At 38.2% G+C, this 27563-nt stretch overlaps 1 long non-coding RNA gene across 1 annotated transcript; it reads right to left on the bottom strand.

Annotated features, from left to right (window-relative positions):
- Positions 1 to 1792: 1792 nt before the first annotated feature.
- LOC131638273 (uncharacterized) lies at positions 1793 to 3183 on the bottom strand. The gene is made up of 3 exons (XR_009294627.1): positions 2876 to 3183; positions 2382 to 2481; positions 1793 to 2202 (listed from the first exon to the last, which is right to left on the bottom strand). It is a non-coding gene; the product is annotated as an uncharacterized LOC131638273 (long non-coding RNA).
- Positions 3184 to 27563: the final 24380 nt, after the last annotated feature.

The following is a 27563-nucleotide window of genomic DNA, read 5'->3' as shown; positions in this document are numbered from 1 at the left end:
TCGTACAAGATCCTCTCCTGTTGTCGAGTCGATGTTGAGTCGTAGATCGCACGAGGTCTATTTCCTTTCTGTCCTGAAGATCGTACGAGATCCTCTCCTGTTGTCGAGTCGATTTTGAGTCGTAGATCGCACGAGTTCTATTTCCTTTCTGTCCTGAAGATCGTACGAGATCCTCTCCTGTTGTCGAGTCGATGTTGAGTCGTAGATCGCACGAGTTCTATTTCCTTTCTGTCCTGAAGATCGTACGAGATCCTCTCCCGTTGTCGAGTCGATGTTGAGTCGTAGATCGCACGAGGTCTATTCCCTTTCTGTCCTGAAGGTCGTACGAGATCCTCTCCTGTTGTCGAGTCGATGTTGAGTCATAGATCGCACGAGATCTTTTCCTTTCTGTCCTGAAGATCGTACGAGATCCTCTCCTGTTGTCGAGTCGATGTTGAGTCATAGATCGCACGAGATCTTTTCCTTTCTGTCCTGAAGATCTTACGAGATCCTCTCCTGTTGTTGAGTCATAGATCGCACGAGGTCTTTTCCTTTCTGTCCTGAAGATCGTATGAGATCCTCTCCTATTTTCGAGTCGATGTTGAGTCGTAGATCGCACGAGATCTATTTCCTTTCAGTCCTGAAGTTCGTACGAGATCTTCTCCCGATGTTGAGCCGTAGATCGCACGAGATCTATTTCCTTTCAGTCTTGAAGATCGTACAAGATTTTCTCCCGATGTTGAGTCGTAGATCGCACGAGATCTATTCCTTTCAGTCATTGTCTCATATAACCATTCTCTTTGGAAACCTTGTATTGGCACCGCTACTACGTTACATACTACCACCATTCAAATCCATTACTCACTATAAATATCTCCATCAGAAAAACAAAAATTCTCTTTCCCCAGCAGATATCAAAACAAAAAATAAGGATACCATTTACACCATCTTCTCTTTAGGAAAAATTTCTGGTACTTTGATATTTAATCTTCTTCTACCTCGAATGTTCGAAAGGCTAGCGCCAATCTCACCTTCAGGTTTAAGACGATTAAATAGGGGCAGCTGTCATACCCCAAATTTGTCCTACCCCTAACTTATTTTAACTGGCTTAGACTTCTCATTTCATAATATCATGTACATACCTCCCATTAGGTCATATAACGCATCATGCATCACTAATCAATAAGGCACCTGGAACATTGGATCAATAGTCATGGAAAGATCTAGGGTTTCAGAGTGATTGAGGTTTCTACATTATGCAATTTTGTTCAACTAAGGCCCTTCAGGTCTGCTCCGTGTGCTTGGGATTATCAGATGGATCTAGGGGTGTGGTCTTAAGATCACCAAGTATTTTCACTCAGCATTTGGGTTAGGTTCATCAATTAATGAGTGGATCAGGCTATCACTTGGGTTGCAAGTCACTTACTTGGATTTATATGCAAGAATTGGAGTTTCTATGTTATTTGGGTGGATCATTTCAACTTCGAAAGCTAGATGATAATAGCGTTGATTTTTGTCAAAGTCAACTGGGAACGGTTGACTTTTTGACCAAAATCCAAATTAAAACTTCTACAGGTTTTCATCTTATTTCATAATTCACTCAAAATCTTGCATGAAGTTCAAATGAAGGAAGAGTTGGAATTCAATTTGTAAAAATGGAGGGAGTTCTTTTCGGACATAAAATTGTGGAATTACATGGATGGTGCCACTTGAAACTCAAGAAAAAGTCATTACAAAATCTGATCAAGCCTTGCACAAAAAGAAAGAAAAAGAGGAAATGCATTCTTGTATTCAAAAGGCAAAACACCTCACATTATTACAAAAATCCAGCATTCATTACAATCCATTACAAACAGTCAATACCAAAAATCTCATTACAAAAAGCAGAAAGACAAACTACTACAGACCTCTTGAAATCATCATCACTACAAATACATCAATACCAAGTCCACATATTCATTCGAGTTTAAGCCATACATAAGCCAAGTCCAAGCTGACTGATTCCATGACTAATAACTAGCAGAATTCCTGTTACACATTTTTCACTAACCTTTCCTTATTAGCTCTAACCTAAGTTTCACTTTCCACTAACCGCAACCGTTAAACTAATTCCTTAACTACTGTCCTGCAACAACTCAGTATATACATCAACATCATAACACTTCAAAGAGGATCCTCCAAACCAAAACGTGCCGAAACCGAACCTGCCAAATGATTTCAAACCTGCAAGCAATACATATACATTATCAAAACCATTCCGATGCATTATCCAGCCCATGCAGCCAAACAAAATCAACAAAAAAACATTCAGTCAGCCCGGCACTACAAAAATAGAAAAATGAACAATAAGCATCGCAAAGAAAAATCAATTCTATGCACACAATATTCCACTTCAAACCCACAATTCCACAAATTCAATACAAAGTCCAGCATAATCAGCCATTCACTTGCAGATACAAGCTTCAGGAGTATCGAAGCATTGCGTCGAATCAAAACCGAGACCTGCACAGATAAGAATATGTATATCAGCTCAGCCACACAGTTTTGCACCTTATACATACACTGAGACAGGATCAGAGAATATTACCAAAAGGAAACCATACATCCCACTAGTCATTAACTTCATAACAGCCCCAACAAAATTTCAAACTAATTTTCTAAATAACCTTTTGCTAACCGACAGTTGTAATCTTCTAATAGTTTCGCTAATATTCCATTTCAACTAACCAGTCAAATCTTTCACTAACATTCTAATCTAAGTTTCAGTCTCAGTTAACCCACCCAACTGCCCCTCATTCCTTTTCTTTTGAAACCCTTCACCTATTAATTAAGTCCATATAATTGTCAACTAACAACCTACTAACAGATACAAAACAAAAAACAGAAAAGTAACTACCTCTTAAACCAACCATGCCTTGCATCACTGCACCTTCCAAAACCAATCAAGCCTGTATCCACATTCAATCAGCACCTTGCAGCTTGGGCATACACACTTCCAAACCTGAAAAAAATCCAATTCATACAAGTTAGACTATAAAAAACCAATCCACCCAAACAAAAACTGTGAAGCATGTAATTCAGATTTTTTCCCTCCATTTGCCCATCACTCAAGACCCTCATATAATCATATAACCATACATTTCAAACCAGTTCACTACAAAAAATAGTTGGCTGAATTCTACATGATCTAATAGCTCGATCACAGTTTCGTGTCGACTAAACCTTGTCATTACCAGCTCAACTCAGATGAGGATAGTTCAGGTATATACCCAGCCATACTCCAAATCCCAAATTCAGTCAAGTCGTGCTAACAGTAGCCAGTCATTAATTTTCCCCCCATCTTTCAATTTCAAACTATCCCTAACAATCTTAAACCTATCACTAATTTCCCTAGGCTCAACTAACCTCTGGACTTAGTACCAAACTAAAATAACTACCAAAACTAACTTTTTAAGAGGTTGTAACTGTAACCGAATCAAAAACAGAAATAACCAATTCCTAACCGAATTTGCCAGCTCACAACTCAAACTCCTAACTGATTCAATCCGCACCACTCAATCTCTAACAAACTTCACCAATCCAAAGGCTCAGGTTGCTCTTCCCATAACCGTTTCCTCCACTCCTCAACCTATATAAACAGAGCCTCACCTCAATTCTCAGACCTTCACGCCATTCTCCCCCACCATTTCTGACTCTCTTCATCCACCTTCATACTTCAACCTTCATCTTCACTCCCATTCAACATCTTCTTCAATTCACCTTTGAACCAATCTCCATTCGTTCAGCTTCTATCACCATCTTCACGCATCATCCATCATCTCTCCCACATTCAATAACCTTCTTCACCCATACTCAAAGCTCCTCACAAAGCGTCTTCAGAGCCATCACCAGGCTCTGAAAGAGGCAGAGCTAAGCCTCATTTCATCGCCGACGAATCGCCACCTTCACCATCATCAAGTCCCAATCTCTATCTCATGATCGCGTTAACTCACACAATACGCAGAAAGGAAGAAGAAAGAGAAGAAGCGTTAAACGCGAGATCAAGAGAAAATTCAAGAAGTTACCTGAAGAACTGCGTCGTCTCAATCACGTTTATTTCGCCAATAGCTCATCGGAATCTCCCCGCCGGTGTTCTCATTCTTCAATCTCCGTTTGCAAATTCAGGTAAGTCCTATTGTCGTCATTCTCCGATTAACTGCTTGCTTTGTTGATTATTGAAACTGCTGTGTGAAACAAATTGAGAATGAGAGGGTTGATCGAAGAAATAAGAGGTCAATCGGAGGTGAGGTGTTGTGTTTGACCGTGGCGGCGGGGTGAAGAGGTTGTCGGAGTATGGAAACGGACCACCGCCGCGAGACATTGAAGGAGAGTGAGAAGAGTTCCGAAAGTTCAATAGCCGCAACGAATTGAACCCTAAATTCCTCTTTTACTTGTTTTAATTAACATTAGAATTAGTTAGATTTAATTAGGTTAATTACTGTTAACTGGTATTAATTAGAGTTTAATTGAAACTAAGTGAGGTTAATTGAAACTAATCTGAACAAAAAAATGGACTATTTCCCTTGGGCCACGATCTGCTATTCTCACCCTCTTTTGGCCCGTAGCGTTTTTAGCAAGAAATAAATATGTAACAAAAATATCCTTGGCCCATACATGAATTGCTAATCACCTCCCCCTCTTGGGCCATCATGCCATTTTTGGCAGATAGAAATTGTAACAAAAAGAATCTGTTTGAGCCAGTCCTCTGGGCCTGCGCCCTAATTGCTGTTACACCTCCCCTCTGGCCCGTTACACCCCAATCATAAAGAAATTGTAACAAAAACAACTATTTTGGGCCAACCAGATGGGCCCTGCGCCCAGCTTGCTAATTACACCACCATTTTCAGCTTGCACCCCCTGATCCACATAACTTCCCATTAGAATTAGGTCTTTTTTTTCATAGTTTTTCCCTTAATTTTTTTTAGGTTCTAGAAGCATAAAATCAATAAAACTTGTTAGATTTTTAGGCCACTCGTAGGTTTAATTTTAGTCTTAGAAATCTCATTCAAAAACTCATAAAAATAGTAGTATTTTTAGTCTAATTTTGCACTAGTACTTGAATCATTTTCTTTATGTTTTGTACCATTCCCATGCTATTTTTTTGGTATAATTGTTGTGTGATTTTGTTACTTGTTTTTGGCCATATTTTTGGCCTACTTTGTTAATACCATTAGTATGCTCCTTTTAGGATCCCATTACCATGTTAACAACAACTTAGATTAGAATAATAACTTGGCTTAGAAATTAGGCTAGTCTCCCCCTTTTCCATTCTTTTTTCTTTTACAACATAAAACATCTAATAAATAGTTGAATAAAATCCCTCTAAAAAATACAAAGAAAATACTTAAAGAACATTAATAAAAAAGTGAAAATCATTAAAAAGGGAATCGAAGCTTGAATCTCCCTTGCTTTAGGGAATCATTCGAGTGCTTGGACCTCCCTTGCTTTAGGGAACCATTCGGGCGTAAGTTCCCAAATTCTAAAAGACACAAACCAAAGAGTAACTCGAGTTTCCCTTGCCTTAGGGATTTCCTCGAAACACTCAAACTCCCTCTCTTCTCTCCTTTCTTAAGGGCATTGTTATCTCCGCTCTATTGCATCCTAGGCGATCCCTTATGCAAGAGCGCGAGCGTTAACTCCGCCCAACTAAAAAACACAAAAACAAACAGAAAATCTTGAGCCGAGCTACGGTAACTCTGATTCCTGAAAAGGATACGTAGGCAGCGGGGTAGGGCCCGTGCGAGTACAATTATTTCTTTTCCCTACATTTTGCATGCATTCACATATAGGTAGACATAGTACACACCCTTTAGATAGAAACAAACATAGGTGGATACCATCGAGTACGATGGGCGCGAGGGGTGCTAGCACCTTCCCCTTGCGTAACCGACTCCCGTACCTAGATTCTCTGGTCGAAAGACCTCGTTCTTATTCACCTTAGGTTTTCTGATATTCCTTTCCCTTATGGGATAAATATATTGGTGGCGACTCTGTTCATTTTTTCGCGAGCGTGCAACACACATGTATATTAATCATCAATCACAACCAAGACGAGTTAATAGTCAAAACATTCACCAGTGCATTTGTACGCATAAACCACCACAACCAATTAAATCAAGTGTTTTAAAATAAAATCGAGTCACAACTCAAAACACTATTTTATTGTGTAAATCACTTAATTAGCTTCACTGTGCTCGAAACGGCACATCAAACGGACTAACAGTTAAAAAGTTATGCATCGTTAAAATTTTAAAAAAGTCCCAAACATCAACAGCACGCGGCGCCAACTTGGTTCGCGACGCGAACTGAGCATTCCAAAAATCCTTGGCTCTCTGCCAAGCTATTTGCGGCGCAAACACATGTACGCGACGCGAAACGAGAAAAAGTTACGCCTTCGCGGCGCCAACACAGGTAGGCGGCGCGACCTGTGCGTATCACAACACCCTGGCATTCTGCACACCTGTTCGTGGCGCCAACCCTGTGCACGCGGCGCGAACCGGCGATTTCAGAAACCCCAACCTGCAGAAAACAACATTCTATACATCCCAAATGCCCTCAAAATCATACCAGTACGAATTTCAGAAAATGAACCATACATACAACACAATTTGCACATTTACACATACTTCTAATCATGCTTAACATCATTATTCAACACCAATCATCATTCACAACATAAATTGAGCCAAAGTTCTATAAACCCCAAACCCGACATACAATCCAATTCAGAATCCTAACATATAAACTCTATTGAATCATTCATACAACCCATAATAGAGGTTAATGAGAAGAATCCCCCCTTACCTCGATGTCGAATTCTTGGATGCCCTTGCTCTTCACTCTTGCTCTTCTCCCAATTTCACGTTCAGCTCTTTTCTTCTCCCTTTTGGTTCTCTTTTCACAAAATCCTCCTCTTTTCTATTTTATGAAAATATAACCTTATTTTAGAAAAAAGGCTTTGCAACTAACACACCCCCTATTGCAACTTGCGACACTGGCCCATTAGCCTTATTAATCCATATTTCTCAAATAATTCAATTAATTCTATTATTTAATAAAAAAATTAATTAAATTAAATAAAGAAATTTATGGGGTGTTACAACCCTCCCCCACTAGAAAAGTTTTCGTCCTCGAAAACATACCTTAGGCAAAGAGTTCCGGGTAGGAGTCCTTCATCTAGCTCTCCAATTCCCATGTAACATTTCCACCGGCTGGTCCTCCCCAAGCTACTCTGACCAACGCTACTCCTTGCCACGCAATTGTTTCACCTTCTGATCTTCAATCCTCATAGGCAAAGCTTCAACTGTTAGATTATCCTTTACCTGTACATCATCCACTTGGATCACATGCGACGGATCAGCAATGTATTTCCTCAACTGCGACACATGGAATACATCATGCAGATTTGCAAGCGTCGGTGGCAACTCAATGCGATACGCCACATCTCCTACTCTTTCTGAAATCTAAAACAGACCAATAAAACGCGAAGTCAACTTCCTTGACTTTAGAGCTCGTCCGATACCAGTCATAGGAGTAACTCTCATAAACACGTGATCTCCTTCTTGAAATTCAAGTGTTCTCTGCCTCTTGTCATGATAACTCTTCTGACGACTTTGAGAAGCCTTCATCTTCTCCTGAATCATCTTAATCTTTTCCGTCGTTTCTTGAACAATCTCTGGTCCAATCACCGCACTTTCGCCAGATTCATACCAACATAAAGGCGTCCTACACCTCCGACCATACAAAGCTTCAAACGGAGCCATACCAATACTCGAGTGAAAGCTATTATTGTAGGTAAATTCGATCAAGGGTAGATAACTATCCCAAGTACCACCTTTTTCTAACACACAAGCACGCAACAAATCTTCTAGCGATTGAATAGTTCTTTCTGTCTGTCCATCCGTCTGCGGATGATAAGCAGAACTCAATCTCAGCTTAGTACCCAAAACCTTCTGCAAACCTTCCCAAAATTTGGATGTAAACCTTGGATCTCTATCTGACACGATACTCGAAGGAATACCATGTAAACTCACTATCTTCTCAATGTACAATTGAGCAAGTCTCTCCATCGGGTAATCCATTCTCATCGGTATAAAATGAGCAGACTTTGTCAACCTATCCACAATAACCCAAATGGCTTCATAGTTCTTCACCGTCTTTGGCAAACCAGAAACAAAATCCATAGATACACTATCCCACTTCCATTCCGGAATAAATAACGGTTGCATAGCTCCATATGGTTTCTGATGCTCAATCTTCGACTTCTGACAAGTCAAACAAGCATAGACAAATTCAGCTATTTCCTTTTTCATTCCAGGCCACCAAAACAGCTTTTTTAAATCATGATACATCTTGGTAGCACCAGGATGAATACTCAATCCACTACGATGTCCTTCTTCGAGAATACTCTTCCTCAATTCGGAAACATTAGGAACACAAACACGATTACCAAACCTTATAATACCATTCTCGTCGATTCTGAATTCACCTCCCTTGCCTTGGTTAATCAGATTCAACTTATCCACCAACTCTACATCAGCTTTCTGACCCTCTCGAATCTCTTCCAGAATACCACTAGTCAGTTTCAGCATACCCAACTTAACACTGACAGGAGTGCCTTCGCATACTAAACTCAAATCTTTGAATTGTTCAATTAAATTCAATTCTCTTACCATAAGCATAGACATATGCAAGGACTTCCTACTCAAAGCATCGGCAACCACGTTTGCTTTACCCGGATGGTAATTCAGTCCAAAATCATAATCCTTGAGGAACTCTAACCACCTTATTTGCCTCATATTCAGCTCTTTTTGGTCAAAGAGATACTTCAGGCTCTTGTGATCACTAAACACTTCAAACCTCGAACCATACAGATAATGTCTCCACAATTTCAACACAAATACCACTGCTGCCAACTCTAAGTCATGAGTCGGATAGTTTCTCTCATGCACTTTGAGTTGTCTCGACGCATAAGCGACTACCTGTTGATTCTGCATTAGTACACCTCCTAATCCCAACAACGAAGCATCACAATATACAACAAAAGATTCCGCCGGATTCGGCAAAATCAAGATCGGCGCACTAGTCAACCTCTTCTTCAACTCTTGGAATCCTTCTTCACATTTCGAATCCCAGATGAATGCTTGACACTTCCTAGTCAACTTAGTTAACGGCAATGATAACTTTGAAAAACCTTCAACGAACTTTCTATAGTAACCCGCAAGACCAAGGAAACTACGGATTTCGGAAACTGACTTCGGAGCTTCCCATTGAGACACTGCTTCTACTTTCGTTGGGTCAACGACAATACCATCTTTAGAAATTACATGCCCAAGAAAGCTTACTTCACTTAGCCAGAACTCACACTTTGACAGTTTCGCATAAAGTTTCTTTTCCTTCAGTAGTTCTAATACCACCCTTAAATGCTCTGTATGTTCTTCTTCACTCTTAGAATATATCAGAATATCATCGATAAATACCACCACAAACTGATCCAGGTAAGGATGGAAGATCCTATTCATATACTCCATGAAAACTCTCGGCGCATTAGTTACTCCAAATGGCATCACTGTATACTCGTAATGACCATACCTTGTTCTAAATGCCGTTTTCTGAATATCGTCCGTCTTCACCCGAATCTGATGATATCCCGACCTCAAGTCAATTTTGTTGAACACACTCGCACCAACTAGTTGATCCATCAAATCATTAATCCTCGGTAATGGATACCGATTCTTGATAGTAACTTTATTCAGCTGTCTATAATCCACACACAATCTCATAGAGCCTTCTTTCTTCTTTACCAACAACACCGGCGCACCCCACGGCGACACACTAGGACGAATGAATTCTTTTTCCAGTAACTCTTCTAGTTAACTCTTCAACTCCGCTAATTCAGATGCCGACATACGATACGGTGCCATCGACACAGGACTAGTTCCAGGAACTAACTCAATAGCAAATTCTACCTCCCTCTCTGGCGGTAACTCTCTTACATCCTCTGGGAAAACTTCTGGAAATTCACATACTAATGGTAAGTCACTACTTACCGCCTTCTTCTTCACTTCCATGGATGCAATCAACATAAACAAGGCAGCCCCGTCCTTCATTGCTTCATCCACTTGTCTAGCAGTCATTGCTAAACTCTCAACACCGACATCTTCCGGAAAAATAACCGTCTTCGTGAAACAGTTGATATGAACCTGATTAAATTGCAACCAATTCATACCCAGGATGACATCAAGTTGTTCCAACGGAAGGCACACTAAGTCCATTCCGAACTCTCTACCAAAAATATCAATTGGACAGTTCAAACAGGCAAACGAAGTAGTCACTGAACCCGACGCAGGAGTGTCAATGATCATACTACCATTAATATCAGATATTTCCAAGTTCAGACGTTTAGCACAATCCAACGAAATAAACGAGTGAGTTGCTCCAGGAGTGCCATGGATAAAACACGTACCTTTAATCAATCGATCCTCTGGAGTAGTCTCTGAACCTGATAAAGCGAAAACTTTACCCCCAGCTTGATTCTTCTTTGGCTTAGGACACTGTGGACTAATATGGCCCTCTTCACCACAGTTATAACAAGTCACAGTCCTTCCCTTGCAGTCAACAGCAATGTGGCCTGCTTTACCACACCTGTAGCACTTCTTCTCTTCGCTTTTGCACTCGTGAACACGATGTCCAAGTTCCCCACACTTAAAGCACTTAACAGGGGCACTAGAGTCTCCCCCACTAGGCTTCTTTCAACCTCCAGCCTTATAATTACCCCTACCATATGGTTTACCACGGTCCATAGGCTTCTTCCCTTTCTTGTCAACTAACTCGCGGGAGTGAGATGACTTCAGCTTGAGGTTATCCTCTTCATAGATCCTACTACAATCCACCAAATCTGTAAACCGACGAATCCTTTGGTACCTGATTCCCTGCTTAATTTCATCACGGAGACCATTCTCGAACTTAACACATTTCGAAAATTCGATCGCTTCATCATTGTTATAGTGGACATAGTACTTGGCCAGCTCAACAAACTTTGAAGCATATTCCGGTACCGTCATGTTACCTTGTGTCAGCTCCAAAAACTCAACTTCTTTCCTGCCCCGAACATTCTCAAGAAAGTACCTCCTCAAGAATTCTCGCCTGAATACAGCCCAAGTGATCGCTACACCTACAGATTCAAGTTCATCTCTGTAGCGGGGAAAATCTGAGATCGAGGCCATGAAATTGACTAGACTCAATATTTCAGTGAAAGTCGCCACCGCGCTTTATTGTTTCCAAAGGAAAAGGGAAAAGAACGAATAAAACCCAAAGTTTGTTTTTAAAACAAATAGAAGAGATCTTAGGTACGGGTGTTGTTTATACAAGGGGGAGGTTTTAAGCACCCCTCATATCTGTGGTACTCCACAGGAACCTTTTTGAAAATCTGTGTCGTGTGTGCTAAAAAACGGGTTTGTTTTATTTTTAAAATAAGCTCGGCAAGACATTAAGCCTTGTGCCTACATACCTCCTCGGTGCAATGGAGAAGTCAGAGCTAATGTAGTTCCGCTTAAAGGGAAAAACATTTTTTAAAAAAACGAATAAACACTTTATCGTCGTCGGAGATAAATACTCAGCCATTGATCTTGAGCATGAGAACAAATGAGTTCTTTGCATCGCAAATGAAAGAAGGGCTCCAACTCGGATAAAATCAACGAGTATGCCACTAGCACGCTCACGTGGAAAAGATCTCATTATATCAATCAATTTCAAAATCGTGGGGTATAACCACTCGTTTCGACAATTAACAGTGTCTAAACTTTGAAGAAAAAGCCACTAAGGGCAAAAGATATTTTAAAAGAAAAGGTTTTGAAAAGGTTTGCAAACATAAGAAGGTTTTTGAAAAAGGGAGAAGATTTTGAAAATTTAAGAATGGGAGGAGATGAAGAGGCTATCCTATTGCGTAAAATAAAAGCTAAGGAAAGAACGGTCTAACCGAAGAAGAAGCCAACACTTGACATTGTGAGTCAAGGTAGATTTCCCATCCTTTGGAATATCAATACTAAACCAACATTATCATTTGGGGATCCAGAGAGACTTATTATCTTAGCACCACTTTGCATTAAGCACATTAAAATTCTGACAGAAATCGGGCAGAGTAACGGCTGTTTTCGGGTAAAATCCGTATCTCAATGCCTTGGAATTAACCATCAAGGGCTTTCAAGGAAATACCTGCACATACAAACAGACAACAATCCAATGCCAGACAGACAGAATAACAGCAGAGTAACAATATCATAAGAGTCCAGAGGTACTAAATCCATAAGTCTGAATCTCCAAAATGCTAAGGATAGTAACCAATAGTCCAAAGGAGAGCCTTAAGTGTTTTTTAGATTTTCGTTATTTATTAGTGTTTTAGCATAAAAGTAAAGTATGGTCCAAGTGGACAAAGAGAAAATGGCGGAAACATAAACATATGTCCAAATGGACAAAGAGAAAATAGCGGAATATAAACGTCCAAATGGACAAAGGAAAAATAGCGGAATGTAAATATGATGAAATGATAAAATAAAGCGATAAAGCGAGAAATATAAAGAGCGGTATAATAAAGTGCGGAAATTAAAGTTAGTTGTTAGATGTTAAAGATAACCATCTTGAAACTTGTCAAGTATGTTATCAAAGTTAGTAAGAAAGATCGATGGTGAGTGAAGGATGTTCTCGGATTTAAATTTAATGGAACTTTATCAGAAGCTTGATAAAATCATAGCGACTACATGATAAATTTCCATAAGTCTTAAATCAACCGCATACAATTCCCTTCCATATTTGATCTTTTTGATTCGGGACACGAAATATTGCGCTATGTTAAGCAGATCGCCAAGTGATTTATATAGAAATCACCCTACAACGAGGCCGGTCAAAACATTATGTGCTAATGCATGCGAGAGAAATGATATGTAGATCATTCTCCGAAAGCAATACCGCACGAAAAGAAAATAGGTAACGATCTAGTCTTTACCAAGAATCCATAAGAATTCTCAAGGTGTTAAGACTTTCATCGATCAAAAGAAAAAAAGGAGAAGAAGAATAAAATCATAAAAGATAATCAACTCACACTATCATTAATATCATTCATCTAATATTATGGATTTGGTCCTTTCAAACCTATCAACATCCTAGATCCAATGATATTAATGAAGTAGAGGAAGAAGAATAAAATGCATAAAAAGATAATCAACTCACACTATCATTAATATCATTCATCTAATATTATGGATTTGGTCATTTCAAACCTATCAACATCCTAGATCCAATGATATTAATGAAGTGGAGGAAGAAGGAAGCCAAAACAAGCATAAAAAAGGCAAAAAAAGCATTCTGCCACACTGGAAATCGATTTACCTTTGTAGGAAATCGATTTCCTGAGTGCAGAGTTCAATTCTGGCGCAAAAAACAGAGTGGAAATCGATTTCCCTCTGTAGGAAATCGATTTCCTGCGCACAGTTTTCAAAAAAACTGCATTATGAACTATAAAACTTGAGTTAGGCAAACATACAAACACCTTATGATCACATATCCATTGGAGCACGAATTTTCCATCAAATCACCATCAAATAGGACCAATATAGCATCAAAGATGCGTCACATACAAGCACAAAAGAATCACATTATGGTAGATGAAAAAGGATGATGAAGATTACCAATTCTTGAACAAAACTTAGATCCACTTCAATAATCACCAACACAAATCTTGATCTCTCAACAATTGAAGAAAAAAGAGTGAAATGAAAGGTGGCTTAGCTCAAAGTTTGTGAGGTTCAAGGTGTGACTCACAAACTTTATGAAAGAACAAAGAGCTTTGGTGAATTTGGTAGGGATGAGGACAGAAATTGCAAGGGGTTTGTTGGCTCTCAAAGCTTATGAAATGAGAGAGTAGAGGTCTCTATTTATAGAATTGGAGCAAGAGTAGTGGCAAATTGGTCTTTTTGTGTTTGGTAATTAATTTGTGGTTAATTGGTATTTAAGTAGAATTTAAATGGTAAAAATGGTAAAATGAGGTTTAAGTGGGTTTAATGAAGGGGTTAATTTTGATGAGGTGGAAAATTGATAAAATGATCAAATAAAAAGGTGCCAAAATGATGTCAAGCTTCCCTCCTTATATTTTTTTGAATTTTGCGCATAGGAAATCGATTTCCCACAGGGGTAAATCGATTTCCACCTTCAAATTTTCAAAAATTGTTTTCTTGCACTGTTTTGATTTTTGCCCGATCTTTTACCTGTAAAATATAAACAAAAGAGACAAAACATATATTTTTTGGATTTTTGGTTAGTATAAACAAATAAAAGGCTATAAATGCTCGATAATTCCCCTCAGAGATGATCATAGTATCAAAGATAAAGCTTCACAATGGTGCTCTTGATTGATGATTGAATGCAATTGATGTATGATCTTAGGGTCAAAAATTGGGGTATGATAGATGCCCCTATTTAAGTTTCTTCGATTTGGAGATACGATGATTGGAAATCTTCGTTTTGACGAAATCGGAGACTTAAATATATAAAACACAATTTTTGAACCTAAGATGCTATGCAATGTTTAATGAATGCATATGATGAGGATAAAACATGGCAACACCGGGGAGAAAAAGGAACTCCATTGGGGAAAACAAATGTCTTGTTGGCATAACTCCACTAGGGAAGGCAAGACTTTGTTGGAGAGACGAAACTTTGGTGGGAAAAGAAACTTCTCTGGGGAAAATATTTCGCACCAGAGAGGTTAAAGCATCACCTTTCGCTGGAGGTGAGAAAATGGGGTATCCTCTTTCACTGGGGATGAGAAAATATGCATCCTGAATCAGAATGCCAATCTTCCGTTAACAGAAAACACACCATCAAACCACTGATGGTATGAAGAGATGTACCGCCGTACCACTGACGATAACATATACCAACGTTCCACTGGAGGTATTAAAGAGAAATTCATCGACGTACCACTGACGATGAAGAGATGTACCTCCGTACCACTGACGATAACATATACTAACGTTCCACTGAAGGTATGAAGAGATATACCACCGTACCACTGATGATATAAAAAGGAATAATTCATCGACGTACCACTGACGATGAAAGAGATGTACCGCCGTACCACTGACGATAACACATACCAACGTTCCACTGAAGGTATTAAAGAGATATACCACCGTACCACTGATGATATAAAAAAGGATAGTTCATCGACGTACCACTGACAATGAAAGAGATGTACCACCGTACCACTGATGATAACACATACCAACGTTCCACTAAAGGTATTAAAGAGAAATTCATCGACGTACCACTGACGATGAAGAGATGTACCGCCGTACCACTGACGATAACACATCCCAACGTTCCACTGAAGGTATGAAGAGATATACCATCGTACCACTGATGATATAAAAAGGGATAATTCATCGACGTACCACTGACGATGAAAGAGATGTAATACACCAACGTTCCACTGAAGGTGAGCTACCAACTCAATAGTTGAAGGTAGAAGAAAATTAAATTACCGCCTCAATAGTTGACGATAAGCTACCAACTCAATAGTTGAAGGTAGAAGGAAATTGAATTATCGCCTTAATGGTTGACGATAAACTACCAACTCAATAGTTGAAGGTAGAAGAAAATTGAATTACCGCCTCAATGGTTGACGATAAACTACCAACTCAATAGTTGAAGGTAGAAGAAAATTGAATTACCGCCTCAATGGTTGACGATAAGCTACCAACTCAATGGTTGAAGGTAGAGGAAATTGAATTACCGCCTCAATAGTTGACGATAAACTACCAACTCAATAGTTGAAGGTAGAAGAAAATTGAATTACCGCCTCAATGGTTGACGATAAACTACCAACTCAATAGTTGAAGGTAGGAGAAAATTGAATTACCGCCTCAATAGTTGGCGATAAACTACCCACTCAATAGTTGAAGGTAGAAGGAAATTGAATTACCGCCTCAATGGTTTACGATAAACTACCAACTCAATAGTTGAAGGTAGAAGAAAATTGATTTACCGCCTCAATAGTTGACGATAAACTACCAACTCAATAGTTGAAGGTAGAAGAAAATTGATTTACCGCCTCAATAGTTGACGATAAACTACCAACTCAATAGTTGAAGGTAGAAGAAAATTGAATTACCGCCTCAATGGTTGACGATAAACTACCAACTCAATAGTTGAAGGTAGAAGAAAATTGAATTACCGCCTCAATGGTTGACGATAAACTACCAACTCAATAGTTGAAGGTAGGAGAAAATTGAATTACCGCCTCAATAGTTGGCGATAAACTACCAACTCAATAGTTGAAGGTAGGAGAAAATTGAATTACCGCCTCAATAATTGACGATGAGCTGCTGAGAATAATAAGCTGCCGCTAAGAATAGGGATCAACTTCTTCTTTAATCAAGGACATGGCTTGAGAAAAGGAACTGGATGCAAACTGTCACTTCTGATGAAGGGACTTACCATTTGCTGAGCTTCTTCCATTTGGATGCAAACTGTCACTTACACTGAAGAGACTTACCATTTGCTGAGCTTCTTCCATTTGGAATCAAGAAGTTCATAAAGTATGAGAGATTATCACTTGATTTGAAGATAAGATTGATGTGTGGAGACGTACAAACTTGCTCAAATGAAGAGGCTTGCATTTGTTGTCAACAAAACAGGCTGAGGACAGAACCTGCTCCTTGCTTTCAAGTACAAATTCCAACGGAGTGCAATGACAACACTGCTGGGAAATAAGCCTTTCAATAGCTGATAAGAACATCAATCACAAATGAATTCTCCATTATTGAGGAAAGCAGAATCCTTAAGAGGTGCAAAATAAATGCCTCCTCAATCTAGGTTTCCCATCCTAGAGAGGTTCAAAATAGTATTGTAAGAGACCAAAGTACAACTCCAAGAACAAACTGGATAGAAACGGTCAAACAAAGCTTTGCCCCTTGAGGAATAAACTCAACTGGGTATTAATTCCATCCTGACAAATGAGCTGAGGAGGAACACCGAAGCAAAATTCTTCCACGAGGAACAAACTCAGTGGGGATTATCAATCTCTGCGAGGAATTTACAGATCATCTTCTTCTTATCAAAAAGATTGGACAACACATCAAGCTCTATTATGGGGAATCAGAGAAAATTTCTTTGGAGAAAATCACCATTCCGAACTTGCAGGGGGAAATAAGAAGTTATCATCATAGAAAATGAGTTAACATGCGGGGGATTTTAGTTCAAAACTAAACACAAGGTGAGAAAGAAAACCCAACAGTCAACCGTTGTCTCAAAACTCCTTGGTAGAGAGTGACATACTCTGGACTAATCATGGCAACAACCTTTGTACTTCAAGCTAATGAGGTGATCAAGGTAACTTCTGATTCACAACTTGCCCCAGACCACATGGTCTATGAAAGGAAACTACCTCAAAAAGGTTCATAGAGATCCTTGGCGTCATGAAGACTTGGAATATTCTGCCCCAGATCAACAGATTTTTTGGAGAGATTTGTCAAATCTCGATGTAGCTGCCCCAGATTGACTAAACTTGGCACATTCTTTTACTCGACAAAGTCTTCGAGCTTTGCCCCATGATGGTAATCAAACTTGCAAAAGCATTATACTGGGAAAACAACATGCCCCTGGCAATGTTTTAGTTTTCTACTGATGATCAGATGTAAACTTCCTGGATGTCAAACAAATTTTTACAAGCAGAAAAATGTTTATTCTGAGAATGATAATGAAAATGCAACAATTATGTAAGTCTTGAAGTTTCAAAAAGATGTCGCAAAACCTTGTGAATGAATCACTAGTTAAGAGATGACATTGATTTTTGTATGCATATGATACCAACACAAGTTTTCAGCATAACCGATAGGAGTCAGGAACGCTTTCTTGTTTAAGTATGCTCTCGAAATAAACCCTGCTTCAATTAGGACTTTTGAGGGTTGTAACGTGGCCTGGTTCACGGTTTTCAGAAAAAAAAAAGATTTTTAGGCTCAAAGTTTATTTAGCCCACCCCAACTTCATGATGTTCTCCAGTCCTATGTTCAGTTAATTCAACATGAGTATTCATCTCTCAAAAGGATTTTGTGCCATTAATGATCCAATGAAGCTTTCTTGGAGATAGCAGTCACCCTTTTGTCTTCATTTTTGTATTCACACAGATTTGTTCATTGTTGAGGAATTTTGCTCTGTAGTCCTTTCTTTTCACTTTTCACTCTTTTTTTTTTATTTATTTCCCTAACTTTTGCCTGGACTGATTCTTTTGAATTGGTCGTCCAGCGGGATGCTCTAACTTTTGCCTAAGTCACTTGTTTTCAAGTTTTTGACTTAGCGAGCTTTTTCTTATTTCTTTTTTCTTTCCTTTTTTTATTCATTCTTTTGATTTGAACAAATCGTGTGACATTTGACTTTGTCTTGACTTGTTGAGAGGGTTGTGACTGCCTCATTCCTTGGCGGATGGAGGATAACCATTGTGGTTTCACATTTTTCAGCCTTTTGATGCGCGGGGAATAACCATTGTGGTTTTCCATGATCCAACCATTGATGTGGATATGACATGCTTGACCTTTGGATGCACAATCCTTTTTGAAATATGAACACTCGGTCAAATTAACTGAAGACTACCCTGCCCCAGGTTAAAAATTAGGGTTTTTTCGTTTAGAAAAGAAACTCCTACTTCAAGGCTCAAAGGGGTTAACAAGGGATTATCTTCCTTATATCTCCGGTGTTTGGGAATTTGAAACAATGCCTGTACATCATCAGCAGGGTTTTATTCAAAAGCATACAACCAGAAATTTTGCATTTTCAGATCATCATCCTCCCTCCAATCTTTGCATAAGCAAGAGTTTGGCAAAAGCAATTGGTATCATAATGCATAAAACAAATAAACATGAGTGAAACGAATGGATTACTTCAAGACAAACATTATCATTGCATTAGCATTAACATTCAAAAACAAACAAGTTTCTACATGCAAACAATGCATTGAAAAACAAGAAATATTACAAATGAAAATTAGTAAGAATTCTAAAAACAGAGAAAGCCCTCTCCATCTAGGCATATGCTGAACGAAACATCTTTCGAACTTCAGGCTACCATCAATAGTGATTCAATCATGCTTTGGCAAAGAATTGGCTTGAACATCATAACCAACATCTTGGAAAGTCAAAATACCAGCATGGATTAATCTTTAAACTTCATTTTTTAGAGGCCAACAATTCTCTAAGTCATGTCCAAGAGCATTCTGATGAAAAGCACAAGTGACATTAGCATTGTACCACCAAGGGAGTTTCTCGGGAACAGGAAGCGGTGACCTTATCTGAACCAAATTCTTACGAATCAAAGCAGGGTACAATTCTGTGTAAGTCATGGGGATGGGATCAAAATTCCCCTTTTGAGATTGATTTTGCTCGTTCGATGGAGGAGCTCGTTTACGAGTACTCTGCTGCTAATCTGGAATTGCATGAACTGAATTGGATACAGGAATGACATACTGACGTTGATGATGGTTAACTCCTCTGATTCTCTTCTTTGAAAAGTCATTACCAAACTTCTTCGCACTACCAGCTGAGTTACCTTCTTCAAGCAAACATTCCTTTCTGACATCTTTTTCTAGAAGCGCATTCATATCCACCTCTCCATGGGAGTCAGTAGGTGTACGGACTACTATCCCCTTAGGAAAGGATGAGTTCAGAGTTTCAAGAAAGACCTTTGCCATCCTTTCTTCCTTCATAGGAGGATTGATTTGGGCAGCAACTAGAGCCTCAACCAGAGCAGTCAGATGCTCCATACCAGCCTTCAGAGTAATCACCTCTTCACGGAGTTCACGAATCTCTTGTTTAATGCTTTCCATTTCTTCTTAGCACAAGTGTTGTACTGATGATTCCAGGAGAACGCAAATAAGGCTCTGGAAAACTTCTTTAGAAAGCAGGACCAAATGCAAAATGATGCATGCAATGTAGATGATCTTTTTATTTTTTTATTATTTGAGTTTCAAGGAACTTAAGATATTAACTTGTAAACACCCAAATATCAGACTAGAGCTTCGATTAAGTTATCGTCAAAATCAATCATCCATTTTGGTGGATTAGAGTCTTCACCCCATCAACACCCAAGATCCATTGAGTTTGATGAAACTTATGATGTTTACAAGGAAAGACCTCTAAGTTCCTTGAAAACCAAAAGAAAAAGAGTTTTCATGGATGCATGAATGCATGATTTATGCATCAACCACAACCAAGAGCACGCAAGGTCACATAAGATCATAGTTCAAAGGTTCGACGTCACGAGCATGGAGCCATGGGTCCAACCATCCCAAAAGTTATGATCTAAGGAATTTTGTACCTGCCGATCGGGTTCTACAAAGGTTCCCAGAGTTTTCAATCTTCTATCGGATACTATCGGCACGCACAATTGCTCATGGGCGCCAATAATATGCCTAAAAAGACCTCGTCTGAGCGTAGTATCGCATGACAACAAGCTCAAATTGGTACTTGATCTTGTTTCTGCACTACATCCTAAAAAGGCTTAGATGGGTTAAAAGGTTCTGGGCCATTCAGCTTCTACGGACACTCAATATTGAAAGTAATAGCGTTATCACGATGATTCGTAACAACCTCTACTACCTTCCATGAGGCCTCCACTGATTGGGGTTCCACCATATGACGCTCATGTTAAGGATTGCTCCTGACATGCGACTATTGGTCTTACCACCTCCTATCTCAAGTTACTCACAAAAGTCCGGGTTAGAACTTTATCTCATCACAGAGGAACCATCGAGCCCCAAAAAGAAAAAAGAAAATAAACAAACAAAGCACACAACAATGATATACAAATAAAAAACACACAGATAAACAAAAATAGGCTTAACACACTTAAAACCGGATCCCCAGTGAAGTCGCCATTTTTCTGTAGCGGGGAAAATCTGAGATCGAGGCCATGGAATTGACTCGACTCAATATTTCAGTGAAAGTCGCCACCGCGCTTTATTGTTTCCAAAGGAAAAGGGAAAAGAACGAATAAAACCCAAAGTTTGTTTTTAAAACAAAAAGAAGAGATCTTAGGTACGGGTGTTGTTTATACAAGGGGAAGGTTTTAAGCACCCCTCATATCTGTGGTACTCCACAGGAACCTTTTTGAAAATCTGTGTCGTGTGTGCTAAAAAACGGGTTTTTTTTATTTTTAAAATAAGCTCGGCAAGACATTAAGCCTTGTGCCTACATACCTCCTCGGTGCAATGGAGAAGTCAGAGCTAATGTAGTTCCGCTTAAAGGGAAAAACGTTTTTAAAAAAAACGAATAAACACTTTATCGTCGTCGGAGAGAAATACTCAGCCATTGATCTTTAGCATGAGAATAAATGAGCTCTTTGCATCGCAAATGAAAAAAGGGCTCCAACTCGGATAAAATCAACGAGTATGCCACTAGCTCTCTCACGCGGAAAAGATCTCATTATATCAATCATTTTCAAAATCGTGGGGTATAACCACTCGTTTCGACAATTAACAGTGTCTAAAATTTGAAGAAAAAGCCACTAAGGGCAAAAGATATTTTAAAAGAAAAGGTTTTGAAAAGGTTTGCAAACATAAGAAGGTTTTTGAAAAAGGGAGAAGATTTTGAAAATTTAAGAATGGGAGGAGATGAAGAGGCTATCCTATTGCGTAAAATAAAAGCTTAGGAAAGAACGGTCTAACCGAAGAAGAAGTCAACACTTTACATTGTGAGTCAAGGTAGATTTCCCATCCTTTGGAATATCAATACTAAACCAACATTATCATTTGGGGATCCAGAGAGACTTATTATCTTAGCACCACTTTGCATTATGCACATTAAAATTCTGACGGAAATCGGGCAGAGTAACGGTTGTTTTCGGGTAAAATCCGTATCTCAATGCCTTGGAATTAACCATCAAGGGCTTTCAAGGAAATACCTGCACATACAAACAGACAACAATCCAATGCCAGACAGACAGAATAACAGCAGAGTAACAATATCATAAGAGTCCAGGGGTACTAAATCCATAAGTCAGAATTTCGTTTAGATGTTAAAGATAACCATCTTGAAACTTGTCAAGTATGTTATCAAAGTTAGTAAGAAAGATCGATGGTGAATGAAGGATGTTCTCGGATTTAAATTTAATGGAACTTTATCAGAAGCTTGATAAAATCATAGCGACTACACGATAAATTTCCATAAGTATTAAATCAACCGCATACAATTCTCTTCCATATTTGATCTTTTTGATTCGGGACACGAAATATTGCGCTATGTTAAGCAGATCGCCAAGTGATTTATATATAAATCACCCTACAACGAGGCCGGTCAAAACTTTATGTGCTAATGCATTGGAGAGAAATGATATGTAGATCATTCTCCGAAAGCAATACCGCTCGAAAAGAAAATAGGTAACGATCTAGTCTTTACCAAGAATCCATAAGAATTCTCAAGGTGTTAAGACTTTCATCGATCAAAAGAAAAAAAGGAGAAGAATAATAAAATCATAAAAGATAATCAACTCACACTATCATTAATATCATTCATCTAATATTATGGATTTGGTCCTTTCAAACCTATCAACATCCTAGATCCAATGATATTAATGAAGTAGAGGAAGAAGAATAAAATGCATAAAAAGATAATCAACTCACACTATCATTAATATCATTCATCTAATAATATGGATTTTGTCATTTCAAACCTATCAACATCCTAGATCCAATGATATTAATGAAGTGGAGGAAGAAGGAAGCCAAAACAAGCATAAAAAAGGCAAAAAAAAGCATTCTGCCACACTGGAAATCGATTTACCTTTGTAGGAAATCGATTTCCTGAGTGCAGAGTTCAATTCTGGCGCAAAAAACAGAGTGGAAATCGATTTCCCTCTGTAGGAAATCGATTTCCTGCGCACAGTTTTCAAAAAACTGCATTATGAACTATAAAACTTGAGTTAGGCAAACATACAAACACCTTATGTTCACATATCCATTGGAGCACGAATTTTCCATCAAATCACCATCAAATAGGACCAATATAGCATCAAAGATGCGTCACATACAAGCACAAAAGAATCACATTATGGTAGATGAAAAAGGATGATGAAGATTACCAATTCTTGAACAAAACTTAGATCCACTTCAATAATCACCAACACAAATCTTGATCTCTCAACAACTGAAGAAAAAAGAGTGAAATGAAAGGTGGCTTAGCTCAAAGTTTGTGAGGTTCAAGGTGTGACTCACAAACTTTATGAAAGAACAAAGAGCTTTGGAGAATTTGGTAGTGATGAGGAGAGAAATTGCAAGGGGTTTGTTGGCTCTCAAAGCTTATGAAATGAGAGAGTAGAGGTCTCTATTTATAGAATTGGAGCAAGAGTAGTGGCAAATTGGTCTTTTTGTGTTTGGTAATTAATTTGTGGTTAATTGGTATTTAAGTAGAATTTAAATGGTAAAAATGGTAAAATAAGGTTTAAGTGGGTTTAATGAAGGGGTTAATTTTGATGAGGTGGAAAATTGATAAAATGATCAAATAAAAAGGTGCCAAAATGATGTCAAGCTTCCCTCCTTATATTTTTTTGAATTTTGCGCACAGGAAATCGATTTCCCACAGGGGTAAATCGATTTCCACCGTCAAATTTTCAAAAATTGTTTTCTTGCACTGTTTTGATTTTTGCCCGATCTTTTACCTGTAAAATATAAACAAAAGAGACAAAACATATATTTTTTTGATTTTTGGTTAGTATAAACAAATAAAAGGCTATAAATGCTCGATAATTCCCCTCAGAGATAATCACAGTATCAAAGATAAAGCTTCACAATGGTGCTCTTGATTGATGATTGAATGCAATTGATGTATGATCTTAGGGTTAAAAATTGGGGTATGACAATCTCTACTAGCCATCCACCAATCATCAGCTTCTTCAGACAGCATGTGAGTCCCATACCTCACCTTCAGATTTTCAGCACAATCGATCACTCTGAAGATCCTTTCAATTTCCTTTAGCCACCTCTGAGCGCCTTCGGGATCGTGCGTGCCTTTGGACAACGGAGGATTGTTCCTCTGAAAACTGTTCAGCTGTCTGTCAGCACCAATAGCAGCTCCATTGGCATTCCCTCCTAATACACCAGCAATCATGCCCAGAGCCTCAGCAATCGCGTCGTCATTTCCTCCTCCTCTTCCAGCCATTGTTCTGCTAAATATCATACAATATTCATTAGAACAAGAAGTATCGACAGTGTCAACCTTACACTAATCGAATACGAAGGATTAACCGACACTAAGACTCTGACTCAAACGACCGACCAGGCTCTGATACCACTATTGTAACACCCTTCTAGACCCCGCGGAAAATTTAACAAAAATCAGAGTAAACATGAAAAAGGGTATTACAACTCCAATAAATAAACAAAGATTCATGTCATGCCATAAAGGAACGATAAACCAAAAATTATTCAGATATCATGTTAACACAGTGTAATACTCTTAACAACTGAATAATTAAACATCCAGAGTCGGAGACTCATGATCCAACCATAAACCATAAACAAAACAAGGATTTATCAACCAATCCTAAAATAACGTTCCCAGTGTTACACGACCAGAGCATGACACAGACCCAACTGACTCTAACGAATTACTTGACGAGCTAATCCTCACCAAGTACACAAGCTACTCCTCAATCTGAAAAAAATAACAACAGTAAGGGTGAGTTTCATTCGCATTAACAAATGTTATAGGAATATAAACAACACAACTTCATTCATACATTATTCACCCAAATTCAATTATATTCAGATAGTATAGCAACATTCATCAGATACAATCATCCATACCAAATACACACAAATTATAACATTGGACTACTTCCATTCATGTTACAATTATACACAACAACCTAATGCAATGCAACTAAATGCATGTGGTACCAAACATGGGATAACCCATCTCACCGATCCACCACCATAAAGATTCGGCTACTTCTCTCACCAATTCCACACAATGGGAATTAGCTACCGCTGTCCCACCACCATAAGGGATACAATCCACAACATGATTATGAAATGCATGCATCACATACCGCATGCTAATCATCAATACCAAACAACTGAACAATCATAATCATCAACTGATGCAATAACAATAGCCACACAATAGTTATGCTATTTTTTTCAACCATCTCAAATATACATTTTACATCAGCAACACATGTATATTAGTCATCAATCACAACCAAGACGAGTTAATAGTCAAAACATTCACCAGTGCATTTGTACGCATAAACCACCACAACCAATTAAATCAAGTGTTTTATAATAAAATCGAGTCACAACTCAAAACACTATTTTATTGTGTAAATCACTTAATTAGCTTCATTGTGCTCGAAACGGCACATCAAATGGACTAACAGTTAAAAAGTTATGCATCGTTAAACTTTTAAAAAAGTCCCAAACATCAACAGCACGCGGCACCAACTTGGTTCGCGGCGCGAACTGAGCGTTCCAAAAATCCTTGGCTCTCTGCCAAGCTATTCGCGGCGCAAACACATATACGCGACGCGAAACGAGAAAAAGTTACGCCTTCGCGGCGCCAACACAGGTACGCGGCGCGACCTGTGCGTATCACAACACCCTGGCATTCTGCCCACCTGTTCGCGGAGCCAACCCTGTGCACGCGGCGCGAACCGGCGATTTCAGAAACCCCAACCTGCAGAAAACAGCATTCTATACATACCAAATGCCCTCAAAATCATACCAGTACGAATTTCAGAAAATGAACCACACATACAACACAATTTGCACATTTACACATACTTCTAATCATGCTTAACATCATTATTCAACACCAATCATCATTCACAACATAAATTGAGCCAAAGTTCTTTAAACCCCAAAACCCCAAACCCGACATACAATCCAATTCAGAATCCTAACATACAAACTCTATTGAATCATTCATACAACCCATAATAGAGGTTAATGAGAAGAATCCCCCCTTACCTCGATGTCGAATTCTTGGATGCCCTTGCTCTTCACTCTTGCTCTTCTCCCAATTTCACGTTCAGCTCTTTTCTTCTCCCTTTTGGTTCTCTTTTCACAAAATCCTCCTCTTTTCTATTTTATGAAAATATAACCTTATTTTAGAAAAAAGGCTTTGCAACTGACACACCCCCCAATTGCTACTTGCGACACTGGCCAATTAGCCTTATTAATCCATATTTCTCAAATAATTCAATTAATTCTATTAATTAATAAAAAAATTAATTAAATTAAATAAAGAAATTTATGGGGTGTTACACTAATCATTTCAGAAGGAATTTGAGGAAAGACAACGTTTAAAGACAACGTGAAAATTTTAATAATAAAAAAAATAACCAATAATTAAAAAAATGAATTAAAGAAAAACCAAGATTTGATCTGATATGGTGTGGCTGGAGGTCCATGGGATGCCAATGGAATTTTCGAAGAGGAAAAAGCTTTATGCCCTAACAATGGTAAACTCATATTCCTGCACCGCTCCTCTTTAGCCAAAGGAAGTACCTGCAAAAAAGGACAGTAATAATGTTAATAATGAAGATAATTATAATGATAATATAATAATAATAATAATAATAATAATAATAATAATAATAATAATAATAATAATAATACAAGAAAAGAATTGGGGTTTAGAAAATTAGATTATGGACAAAATTACAAATAACCTGATTTGGCCAAATACCAAAAGGTTTTTTGGCCAAATACGAATAACCTTGATTTGGCCAAAAGTCAAGGCTTTTGGCCAAATACGAATAACCTCCTTGAGGTCAAGGGATAAAGCTCCTTCCAGTTGGCCAATCCATAGGAAACCTATTCATAAACCATGCAATGTTACGGTTAAGAAAACAAATGGAAAAATAGAAAAGTGATCAAAATAAAATCAAAAAAATATAAAAACCTGATCATAAATCAAATAAAATAAGATAACGAAGCTACAAATTTTTTGAGATTTTTTTGAAAATATGAAAATAGAAATTAAATCAAATAAAATAGAAAAACGAGGAATTTGTGATTTTGAGCGTCGAAATCCTTTAGAAATTCTAAAGGAGTATTGTTCCTCAATTTTTTTATGAACTTCTAGAAAAAATTCGGAGAAAATCGAAACAGTAGTTTCAGAATTCGGCTGATAGGCTGGAAAATTTATCACTTTGCTGCAACCAGAATTAGAGTGACAGAAGATTATTCGTAACAGTCAGAAACGATGGTAAAGGTTTTTTTGTGGATGGATGTAAAATTATGAGAGTTGTTGATTGTTAGTGTAGGGGAATGGAGAGTTTGGTAGAGGTGAATGGTTGGTGAATCGTTAAAAATAAGGGTTGTTAGTTATTTATAAGAAAACATTAGGTTAAAAGGAAGATGGGCTTGGACCTCACTAAGAGCTTAATTTATTTTATTTTCTTTATTTTGAATTATTTAAATGAATAAATCAAAACAACTAAAATAAAACAATTTAAGGGGTGATTGGATTAAAACTAAGGCCCAATAATGAATTTGCTCA

Source organism: Vicia villosa, unplaced genomic scaffold (genome assembly GCF_029867415.1).
Source record: "Vicia villosa cultivar HV-30 ecotype Madison, WI unplaced genomic scaffold, Vvil1.0 ctg.002239F_1_1, whole genome shotgun sequence".
Lineage (NCBI taxonomy): Eukaryota > Viridiplantae > Streptophyta > Magnoliopsida > Fabales > Fabaceae > Vicia > Vicia villosa.
The sequence above is the reverse complement of the archived record's forward strand: the minus strand, read 5'-3'. Positions and strand labels throughout refer to the sequence as shown.